General features: G+C 38.3%; 1 protein-coding gene across 5 annotated transcripts in view; it reads left to right on the top strand.

Annotated features, from left to right (window-relative positions):
* Window positions 1–12,227, top strand: part of CDK14 (cyclin dependent kinase 14) — a 653,719-nt gene that overhangs the window by 615,991 nt on the left and 25,501 nt on the right. The window contains exon 13 of one of the 5 annotated variants that reach the window (XM_077119250.1): window positions 109–2,084. The exons of the other annotated variants lie outside the window; for them this stretch is intronic. The gene's annotated coding sequence lies outside the window, so the exon portion shown is untranslated. Of the gene's footprint in view, window positions 1–108; window positions 2,085–12,227 lie in introns of those variants that run through there. 5 annotated transcript variants of the gene reach the window in all.

The raw sequence follows: 12,227 nt of genomic DNA, 5'->3' as shown, positions 1-12,227 counted from the left end.
TTCAAATTTCACTTTATCAGGCCTGGTACTGTTTCACTTTACATCCATTATCTTATTAAAGATTGCATGGTGTCTTTTCAACTTTTTGAAAGTTCTTTTCTCTTTTAGGGATTCATTATTTCCTGTGCATTTGGAGCGATAGATAGGACAGGTAACATTTTGTAAATGAGAACACTGAAGATTTATGAAACTGAGGCAAAGAGACCCCTCCAGAATCATAAAACAAATAAATTGGCCAAGACCACAGCCATGGCCCAGCTCTGTCCCCCTGGACTGTCCTGGACCCTATCGGCATCATCACATATCTGCTCAACTGTCATTTCCAAGAATGAAATAATATCACTCTTGCATGTTTCCCAAAGCTATTGATTGTGCCCCTATTCTTCGTTCATCTTGTGGATAATAAATCCGTCCATTTAAAGACAAGAAGAATTTCAGTGTTCCACTGTGGTCTGCTACACACATGTTCACTTTCCTTACATTTTCTTTGAACAGAACACAGTAAAATCTATTGTACAGCTCACCGGCGTGATATCGCTTTGATAGACACTGAGTGACCTAATATACACACTCCAGTGTACTCTAATCTGTGGTCTCCCAGCTCCCACGCGGCAGGAATTCTGAGATGTTGATGGAACCCCGTGATTTAACAGAGCAGCTGAGCTGCCCTTTCACCCCTCACACTGGTTCTGACAGCTGCCTGCCATGTGTAGAGAAAACCTCACAGGCTGAAACCCTGTCGCAGACTAAAGGTCCTTGAATAAGCATACAAGCATAATCATGCTACTACTCTAAAATTAAGTTGTTTTTTTAAAAAAACTGAATTGGCAGTAGGGAAATTTTACAGCTGAAGATCAGAAGCACCCCAAATGCATCAAGTGCCTTCTCCCTTTAAAATTAAAACAAAATAGCACACAGTAAGCCTAGTGTTGTCCACTCTTATTTGAGTTACCTTTCTCAAGTGGACTAAGCCAGTTTACCAGTACTCAGGTTTTTCTACTTTAAAATAGCATCAGCCTGCTAGAAATGATGTGCAGCATTTCCTGGGTTAGTTAGAAAACTCTATTTGTGTTTAAGCTGTCAATTTAATCCTCATTGCCTTTTTACTTTTATCAGGATATTCTTCAGGTAGAAAAAGAATGGAAGGAGGCTTTAGGCATGACTACCGTCCTAAATATAAAGTTGGTTAAAAAAAAAAAAAACCCTATCACAGCCCAGATAGCATTGTGCTTTATAATTCATTCTTTTCACATACAGTACCCTGTGTTATCATGGCTAATGTTTTCCTGCTGAGCTGCCATCATCTTCTGTTGAGCTGTCAGGGTATTAAATTGATGTACCTTCCACATTTGGATAGAGGTCATTATCCTGTTGCCTGGTTGCATTGCCTCCGCTGAGCAGGTTAACTGCTTGAGGTCTTTCATCTGGATAAATGTTTCACCAGCACTTTGGCTCTGTGATGACATGAGCTGTTCCTTAGAGGTCAAAGAGTGATGATATGATAAGTTGTTCCCTGGTGTTCACAGATACAGAAGACTGGAGTCCAAATTTCATAATAGACCTAAAAATAATGATAAATGCTTACTTTAACATACATCTTCCAGAAATGCTGGATTTGGGGCACTTTTAAAAATAAAGGATGTGTTAATTTCCTACAGGGAAAAGTTTTGCTTTGAAATATTTTATTGTTCCAGTATCATGAATGATGACATTAAGTGTATCAGAATCTACCCTTTGGTTCTGATGATGACAGGAGGAGATGACTGTGTGTGTGTGATATATAATACAGTATGCATTGTATAGTTTCAGGTTTTCTAATAAAAGTCTTAAAAGATATTTGGAGTAGCTTAAAGACCACTCTGTTAAATACCTTGAAACTATCCACATAGGGAGACAGTAAGTGGAGAGACACAATTAGATCAGTTCCTTTCAGTGAAAATTGAGTTGCCCATTAAAAATAGTTGTAATTTTCTTGTATTTTAATTGGTTTCTATTGAAGAATATACTAAATAAAAAGTAAAATAATTTAAGTGATTTTATTACAACCTTATAACTTTTATGAAAAGCTTGTTTTTGAATTCTCGGTTTTTCAATCCAACTTTTTTTAAAAATAGTTTTCCATTTGAAGTGGGTTTCATTTCCATATTTACCATGGCTACTGTTATATGAGCTTAAAGATGCTCTTATGATTGAGTAGAATAGTTTTCTTTTTCATCTTTGGAAAAAATGCCACCTTATATCTTTTTAAATATAAACATATAATGATACAGAATTAACCTTGTAACTATATGATTTTAGACCAAACTATTTTATTTTAATCTTTGACTATCCCATTTCTCACTGGGTGAACTATTTAGTGCTATCTTTAAAGAGGAATACTATTATTTTCAACAATTAGACTAGATTTTAAATTGCTGTTTTTATTATTGAGGGTCAGTTGTATGGAGTCCACAATTTCTAACATAAAACAAAACTTAAATCCTGCCTGGAGGTTCCATCTGTTATTGAGTTTGGACTTAGTGAGGGCACATGCAGTGGACCTTATATTCATTTACTCAACAACATCTGTTAGGTGGTGTGGAGATAAGTAGGAGACATAAGGGATTCTATACATATTCCATTTCATATCTATTAATTTTATCATCGATGCTTCTGCGCAAGGTTGAAACCTCGGCATTCTCCATGATTTTCCCTGTCCCTTCCGGTCATCGAGCAGTCCACCCAGACCCTTTGAACTGCCTTCTAAATATCATGATAAATCCATTTTTGCTTATCTACTTCTTCTGGCCTTGCCTGAGTCTCCGTTCCTCCTCCCTATGCTTCCTAAACTGTCTCCCTACCTCTGCATTCTTCTACTCCTGCCCCTCACTGCCATCCTTTTTCCTCACTGCTAAGAGACTTGTCTTTCCAAAGCACCTATCTGATCAATCACTCTCTGCTTAGGAATGTTTCGGGGGAACCCATGGGCTGGAGGGTGAAGTGAAGAATACAGTCCTGCCTAATCTGGCCTGGATAGAGCTGGTCACCTAACCCTGCAAATCCACTCTGTGCTCCAGCCAAGAGATACTTGAGGGGCTAAACACACGTCACCCTCCATCCGCACAAGGCCCCATTTCCCTATTCTTGGAAATGCTCTCCTTTGACATTCGATGGGACTTACTTCTCTAAGAAGCCCCCCTCCTTTTTTTTTTTTAACTTCTCTAGGAAAAGAGGTCATATCTTCCTCTGTGACCTTGTACCATACTCCAGCGCTCGAATCACATTTAATTTTTATTATTTGTGTGTCTCCCTATTAAATTATGAATTCCTGTGGAGGCATGAATTGCATCCTTTCCCAGTGGTTTTCAGACTAGGCATGTACCCTTCTGCAAGGAAAAGCTTTCCTAAATTTCCTGTTCTTTTCTAAACTTCTGCTTGATTGAGAGCACCTACTCCTGCTTCTTGCCCAGTGCTGCTGCTTCTTTCCCTATACCACGGAAACCATCTCCTCCTACATCTCAGTTTTACCCTCTAGCATTGTCTTGAGCTGTCTAAACCTTCAACTTCCAAACAAAAGGACAGATGCATGCAGATGTGCCTAGAAAGCCTCCTTTAATCAAAACACCCAGGCTCATTCTAGCAATAAATAATATTCTTCCAGGGATATATCAACTAATTTTGGGTGGGGAGGGAACCACCATCATCCATCTCATTAAGATGCATTTCTAAGAAAATGTTAATTCTATGCATAATATTTATTCTGTTTTATATTTTAATGTTGCTTTGATCAATATGTACCAATAAAAATTTTTAATGATAATTCAACTCAGAAGAAAATTGTTAATGGTTTGAACTTTGACTTGAGAAATTTTAAAAAACATAATTTAAATTTACGTACCTATTTATGCTATGGAGTATGATAGAGGGTAAATAAAATCTTTCCAATATAAAAATATATTACATTAAAATAAAGTTTTTATAAGACAAGTAGAGTGGAAGTACTATCTAAAGAAGAAATAGGTATGATGTAAAAATTCCAAATGTTAGAATAATTTATTCATGTATTTTTTAATGAAGGATAGTGGATCAAATTGTTATACTTATATTCCATTGGACCCATTTTAAAGGAAGATATAAAATCTTTATTTTGAAATGTCAATCTTACAGTAAATCAAACTTCAACATTAAAGTGTACAAAAGGGTACATAGTTTAACAAAAACATGTATGGAGTAATTAAGCAAAAAAAGATGGAGACTACAACCAATTAAAATGCTGAGCAAACATATGGAATGTTCATTCCCTAAAGCTTTAAAATATTTTTTAAAACTTATTTTATTTTAACCTTGTAGATGGATAAACAGTCAAAATTGCTTTCTTCCCAATTTTATCAACCAAAACTACTTTCCAGGAGCTTATCAGTGCCACCCAGGACACAGAACAAATCTCTATATGTGGGCTTATACCAAAGGACCTCCCTGTTCTCAGTTGGTATGAAACTCCCTGGGTTTCCTATGAAAGCACATGACTATTCTGACCTGAGTTTCCCAAATCTGTTCATTTTGGTCCTCACTGCTGATCCAGCATGAAGGAAGCTGGTTCAAGAGTTCTTATATGAATTTGAAACTGCATAGTTGAGAAACCAGTGACAGCCAATACTGTCATTAAATGTGCAACTGTCTGTTCTTGAATATTTTATTGCCCTCAGATACCAGGAGCTCAAAGACAATAGGTTAAGTGTGTAATAGAATCCTTTGTAATCACTTACAATCATCAGATTCCCCTGAAGCACAGCCACCTGATTAGTAGAGTCATAGGTACCCCTTCCAGTAAGCATCAGCATTTACGTTTGTCACTATCATGCCAGATGCCTTGTTAAGTGCAAAGTTCACTGAGAATTCACATCACTCCCACCTTCAAGGAATTTACTTTCCAGTTTGGGGGAAGAAAATGAAATAATAATACAGTTCAAGCTGCAGCTATTAGTCATTAAAGTAATCTTTGACAAACATCCTGAAAGACACTCTGTGCCTGTTATTAAGTGAAAAAAATGCATGTTACAAAGCAGCTATGTGTACTATGATTCTATTTATATAACTAAAATATACACATTGGGCATAGACAGAATACTGAAAAATATAATATCTACAGGATGAGTACCTGGAGGAAGGCAAGTTAGGATTTGTATAAACAGACCTGGTACCCCATTATCTGTGGCCACTGCCCCAGTTTTCTGTCCACTTCTTCCTTTACTGAGAAACATTTTGACCCTTTTGCTTTCAAGGGTTTAGGTGGAGGGAGCCTTGTAGAATGGAGAGAACATTGTCTAGCGGTTGAAGTGTGGCTCCAACCATTACAAGCTAGATCATCTGGGAACTTCCTTCATGTCTAGGTTTTCTCATCTTTCAAATCAGGGTTGTGCCCCCTGCTATGCCTCCTTTAAGGACAATTTGAGAAAGCAAAAGGAAAAAAATATGGATAGAAAGTACTTGTTTAAAGGAAAAGACCTCTACCAATAGAGTCATATTGGAAAACCTAAATTCACCTTGAGAAATTACCCAGAGACCCAGTTTTTATTAACGTTTTAGCCAGATCCTATTTCTTTGAAAAAGTTGAGGGATCAATTTTGCACCAGAGGGAAAGCATGCATTCATTAACCTGGCTGCAGCTAAGCTTTCCAAGACATATTGGTTTACTTGGAACAAGTAAACACCAGCTCTGAGATTAACAGCATAAACCTTGAATATTTAGATGACTTCCAAGGGATTTAGTCAAGCTAAGGGATATGTGAAAGCACATACACACACAAGAAATAATTAAGAAAAATCATTTCTGTAGCAAGGAAAAACAGATTGTTTCCATTAATTCCACTAATTTTTGAGGAGTTTGTTTTTGTTGGCTGAAAACTAAGCTGGGGTTGATGGGGGTTGGGGGTGAGGGCTGGGAGGAGATGCATTGGGAGGGCAAATTTAATGAAACAGCACAGAGTTTGTGTCACAGACGTGCCTCACTATGCAGTTATACAAATAGACTCAGGATATTCAAAGCAGGGCTCATCTCCCTTCCAAGTTGGCTTGCCCTCTCAGATATCCTGTCCTCATCCCTGGACTCACTTGGCTCTCAGTCATTCCACTCTCCTTTCACACCTGCATTTCCTGTCAGCCTCCAAGACCTACCTTCTTTCCTTTGACAGACTCTTGGATTTATTCCCTTTTCTTCATTCTCTCACCTCATACCTGTATTTCTGCAAGAGTTTCTCAGGGCTCAACCAATGAAAATACAAATATTTATTAATTGCTTACTTTGACTATAGGGTCTCCCTCATTCTCCTTCACGCTTTATGATGCCACTTAGTAAGTCTTCTGAAATGCTGTTTGCATCATGTCGTTTCCTTTCTCAGAGACTTTAGGTGATCCCTTATTTCATTATGTCTCAAGTCTAACCTCCTCCATTTGAATATCAAGGCTTTCCACAATCTGGCCCCATTCTACCATAAATCCCAAATTCATTGAACATCTGCTATATACTATAAGTGCCTAAATAAGATATGATTCCTTCCATTAGATGCTCAAAAAAAGTCTAAAGGTAGAGATTTATAAATAAACAACGTGTTATGATATGATAAAAATTTCATAAAGGTCTTTACAGTATGTTGGTTAAGTTCAGAGGAAAAGATAATTAACCAATTCCACCAGAAAGAGGACAAAGCAGGCAGGCTGACAGTTTCTTCCAGACAGGACAGGGCAGTTTCATGAAGAGGGACCAAGCCCAGACCAGAGGAGGGGAAGCTGAGAGTCACAAGCTGGCACACCTAAGTACTAAAATCCAGCTGAATGCAAAGGACAGGATTAGAACTTCACATGAGAAAGGAGTCAACAATCAGGAGTTAGACTGAATGAGAGTTGGAGAAGGCGCATGCTGAGGACATGAGGGAGACTCCTGGACAATTGCTGAGAGCAATGCTAGAATGTGGATGGCTCATCTTTATTAAATAGTAGGTACTTAGCTTGAAGACATTGAATTGCTTGAGTAAAGGAAGCAATGGGAGCTAAGACACAGAAGCTTAGGCCTCCTATGGCTTGAACACCAAATAGATGTTGGAAACAGTTATGATTGCCAACCCTAAGAGTATAGACTTTATCCTACTTGCAGTTGGAGACAGGGCTGTCAGAAGGGTGATTGACAAGGTGATAGGGTTAGGACAGATCATGGGTCAAATGGTAAATATGTACCTTTCCAAATCCTTTTTGGTATGCGTGGTATTCCATACTTATAATTCTAAAGAATATTATTACTTGAATATTATTCAGGTTATATGAAGTTTTAGCTTGCCCAATCTCAGAGTGATATTCGTATGAGAATGCCAGTTTTTCTGTTTTGTTTTGTTTTTATCAAATATCTGGAAGGTCTTCTTTTTGCTAGTAGAAAGAACACAAGCAAAAGTAAAATGCTGTAAACTTGGCAGTATCCAGAACTACCTACCATTCAATACTCAACATAAAAGGACGGATTTTCTTGTATGGCTTGTGATATTTGTTTCATTACCTTATCATGCACTGTTCTATTAGTTTCCAAAAGTGAATCCTCTTTTCTGCTGGTGGCGTTTAATAATCAACAGCCATCACACCAGAGTAGAAAAAGAATAAAATTTGGAGTAATAAAATCTGGGTGCAAGTTTCAGTTTTGCTACTTACTAGCCCTTAACTAACTTATATGTATTCTCCAGCCCTCATTTTCCTCATTCAAAAAAGAAATGGCTAAAATAACTACCTCGCTAGGATTGTTTGGAAAAATAAATCAGTTACAGTTTTTGTCAGAGAACTTACAGTCCAAATTAGGCATGGTAGGCATTGTATCGTTCAGTATAAGGTAGGTTTAGCTGTGGATGTTTGCTATGGATGTTTATGCTACAAATATTTATTTCTTGTTCATACTACATGTCCAGTATGAGTCATCAGAGGAACTCTGCTTGTTGTTCACTCAGGGACACAGACGACTAACAGACTCTTCATCTCCACATGCTTACTTAGTCATCTGGGCAGCAGGAAGAGACTTGGGAGGACAAATATCAGTACTTAAAGCAGTCCATGGATGCACATTTGTCTTTGGTCAGAGCTGGTCAAATGGCCAGGCCTAACTTGCAAGGGACCTGAGAAGAGCATTCCACCACATGTCCACAGGCAGAGAAGATATCAAATAATGCAGAAAATTTCTAAGGAAGGGTAGAAAGTCATCCTTGTTCTTTTCTTTGATCCTAGATGGATTCAAGTAAAATTTCCAAAGGAGAATGTGATGGCTAGGTTCTGGTGTCAAATTGGCCAGGTGATGATGTGCAGTTGTCTGGTCAGGCAAGCACTGGCCTAACTGTTACTGCAAGAACATTTCGTGGCTGGTTGACAAACCGTAATGTTGGTTTATTAAATCATCAGTCGGTTGATTGCAGCTGTGACTTATTACATCTATGATCAATTAAGGGCGTGTCTCCCACAAATGAGATAATTCAATCAGTTGAAGGCTTTTAAGGAAGAAGAGAGAGTCACTGCTTCTTCAGCCAGCAAGCCTCTCCTGTGGAGTTCATCCAGACTCTTCGTCGGAGCTGCCAGCTTCACAGCCTGCCCTACGGGTTTTGGACTCTTCCATTCCCACGATTGCGTGAGAAACTTTTATCAATCTTATATTTACAGATCTCCTCTGTTGGTTCGTTTCTCTAGAGATCACTGACTAATGCAGAAGATAACAAACCTTGTATGGTTGTCAGGCGTGGAAAGGAATATTGGTTGAGAACTCCAATAAACGCAGAAAATTAAGGGAAGAATGGAATCAAAGTGAAAAGAGCTGTGTCTTACGTTCGACTAGAGTTCAAGGCCCATACTACTGATGTTTCTAGGTCTGAAGAGAGTTTTTGTATACTGCAGGCTAAGTGAATTCTTCATTCACCTCTGCGCATCATCAGACGTGTGACGTTAGCCCTCCACACACACACACACACACACACACACACACACACACACACACACACAAATTACCTCACGGTCGTTGAACCCCACTTTAATGCTTGGTTCCCTATGTTGGTTTCTGGTCTTGCTCTTGGCACTGTGGTATTGCTTTTGGCCTTTGTGCACCAACTGTTGGTTCTTGATTGTGGAAGATCATATGCCTGTCCAGCCTCAGGCATATGGCCACCAGGTTTCACAAGCCACATTCTGTCCCCTGCAACCTCTATGGAGCCCTCATTTGTGTTCATGCTTAAAAGTAAAGGGAGTGAATCTCCCTTATTATTTAAAAGGAAGATACATCAAATAAAAAGGAGTTAAAGAAAAAGAAAGTTGGCAGCAAAAATTTAGATTTCATTATGTCAAGACCCCCTTTTAAACCTCCCTCTCCTTTGGCTTAATCAAAGAAGGATTACAAGTCGGCAAAATTGCTTAAGATCCCATTTCCTTATATTTAGAATTTATCTTCAGAATATTCTTTCAAAAATATAACACATTGTGGTTGAATGTTAAATATATTCAATATATTCAGTATTTGAAGCTGTGTTGTACCCTAGAAAAAAACGTGTTCTTAGATTTCATCCATTCCTATGGCTGTGAACCCATTGTAAATAGTACCTTTTGATGAGGGTACCTCAGTCAAGGTATTCCCCACCTCAAATCAAAATGGGTCTTAATCCTATTAAAAGCAGAATGAAACTCAGACAGGGAGAGAGAAGGCCATGGAAGTAAGAAACTGAAATTCAACAGAACCAAAAAGAAAACTGAGAAGCCAGGAGAGCCACCATGTGCATTGCCATCTGACAGAGGTGCCAAGGACCAAGCATTGCTGGCAGCCAGCCCCAGAACGCCAGTCAACAGGGAAAAATGTTGATGCCTTGATTTGGACTTTTTCCTGGCCTCAAAACCATAAACCTTCAAATTCCTATTGTTATCCCTTTGTGTGGCATTTGCTTGAGCAGAAAAGGAAACTAAAACATACGTTGAGATTCTAAGCTGTGTGTGTCTACGTGTGTGTTTGTGAGAGAGAGAGAGAGAGAGAGAGAGAGAGATTAGTGAAAAAAAAGAAGAAATAAAGGGAAAGGGAAGGGAAAATGTGAGGCAGAGCTATACACTTAAAGAAGGAGAAATGAAGAATAGTGTTGCTGAGTTTGATCTGATGGGAATGTGCATTCAGAAAACTTACAGTTTTGAAGCTTTTAGTCTCTCTAATTTTTGACACTCAGGGAGTGAAATGGTGTAAAGTTAAATGCTATAAAATTTAAACTATGTGGGTCAGAGGATGGAAGCAATGCTGTGCCAAATTATCTTGATGGTGTAAACCAGCAGATCAATGGGAGGAGCAAGGTAGGACAATTAGGAATCGTTTCTATGCCAACATTTTGCTGATTGGAATAAGATGAGTCACAATGTTTTCCTTTATTCCATCTTAACTGGCTTCTGAAGAGCCATAGTCCTCAGATTCTTGGTGCTACCGAGCTAGGTCATAAAGAAATGCCATGTACCCAGAGGTAGCATCTCTCTGGGATAAACAGGGCACAGTAGATAAGGTTTAAGCAGAGAAATAAAAGTGATCAAGAATCATCAGCCTGCCAAGTTTCCAGGTCATGTCCTGGTCCACCACAGCTCTGAAATGGCAGAACCAAAGTAAGACCGTCAATGCCAGATCAGTTGTAAAGAACAGGTAGAAGACTATGAATTGGCTTTCTGATGATATGAGGCATTATTATTGATAAGCAAGTCAGGGAGAGACAGAATGGGAAATACTACTCCAACATGTATTTCTGAGCTTTGGTACCTGCCTTAAAAGGATTCTATGAGTCCTAGAGGCACAATGGATAGCCCCCAACGTCTCAGAGTAGAAACCCTTCGTGGGAGAGAAATCATGGGTGGCCATATTCCAGCCAATTGCAATTCTTTGACTGCTCTTATTCTCTCCTAAAAGTAAGAATTAGGGGTCTTGACAAAGAGCTATGAGAAGCCCTCATAATATTTTTTCTCACAAAAATAAAACCATAAAGGTGATTGTTAATAATAATATAATAGTAAGAATGGGTACTATTGAATTAATCTCTACTTATCATTAATCCTGCATTAACACTGGTAACATCACTCCTAATGGCCAATAAAGAAAAAGGGAAGAAGAATGAAGGATTGTGTTCGGGAATGGAGTCTTCAGCTTAGCTCCTCACATTCTCAGGATCCTCTGCAAGGTTTCATGCCACCCGTGTGTGCTTCTCTCTCAGCAGGTGTCTTTGTCAGAATGGTCCAGGTTCCGCCTCTCTTGAAGGAAATAGTGATGCATAGACTGAATAAGGTTTTTGCTTTGTTTTGCTTTTGTTTAGTTGGTTATTTTTTTTCATATAGGGAGAGTATAAGAAATCACATAAGCCTTATCTGACAGGGATGTCCCTAAACTGTGCCCCTTGTTCAAAAGCATAATCTTCAAACACTGAATCTTCATCATTCACTTTCCTGCTCTATAATATCAGCTGATTTCTGTACCAAATGGTGGGAATAGTGTTTGCTACTTCGGCATTCTGATACTCTATCCTAAGGCTTTTGGCCTGGGGTCCATGGGCCTCTTATTAGTATTCAGAAAGTATGTGAACCAACAGAAATTGTATGAAAAATCTGCATGTGGTTTTATGTTTTTCTGGGCAAAATTCCTTGGTAATCATCTGGTTCTCAGTAGTCTGGTAGTGTTTTTAAAAAGTTAAGAATTATCACAGTTTGAGTACCCTGTGCTGGTCTTGTTGGCAGTTGTATTTATCAGTGCTTTGTCCACAGAGGAGTTGGTGAGAGTGGGAAAGAGTGAAAATATTTTAAAAATTCTTTTTTCAAGAAGTCATATTCCACTCAGATTCTGAATTAAACCTACTCTTCTTATTACACAGCAGTGTGACACTTTCTGTGTCACAACACATTAAAAACTCATCAAATCTATTTAAAATTTGTGCATTTTACTGTGGTCAAATTTTATCATAACATGTGAGTATATTGGACTCTAGTAAATTATCTATGTGTTATTAGAAGTGAAGTGCACTAATAGCTGAAACCTACTTTGAAATCAAAATGGTAGAATGGATTCATTGATGGGTAGAAGAATGGGTCAGTGAATAGATAATGTGACAAAGCAACTATTTCAAAATGTTAATTGTAGAATTTGGGTAATGGGTAAATAGGTGTTCACTCTATAGCTCTTTTATTTATGTTTGAAAGTTTAATAAAACATTGGGAAAGTATTTGATAATAAC

This window comes from Tamandua tetradactyla, chromosome 1, assembly GCF_023851605.1.
Source record: "Tamandua tetradactyla isolate mTamTet1 chromosome 1, mTamTet1.pri, whole genome shotgun sequence".
NCBI lineage: Eukaryota > Metazoa > Chordata > Mammalia > Pilosa > Myrmecophagidae > Tamandua > Tamandua tetradactyla.
Note: the sequence above shows the minus strand (reverse complement) of the source record. Positions and strands in the feature narration are given on the sequence as shown.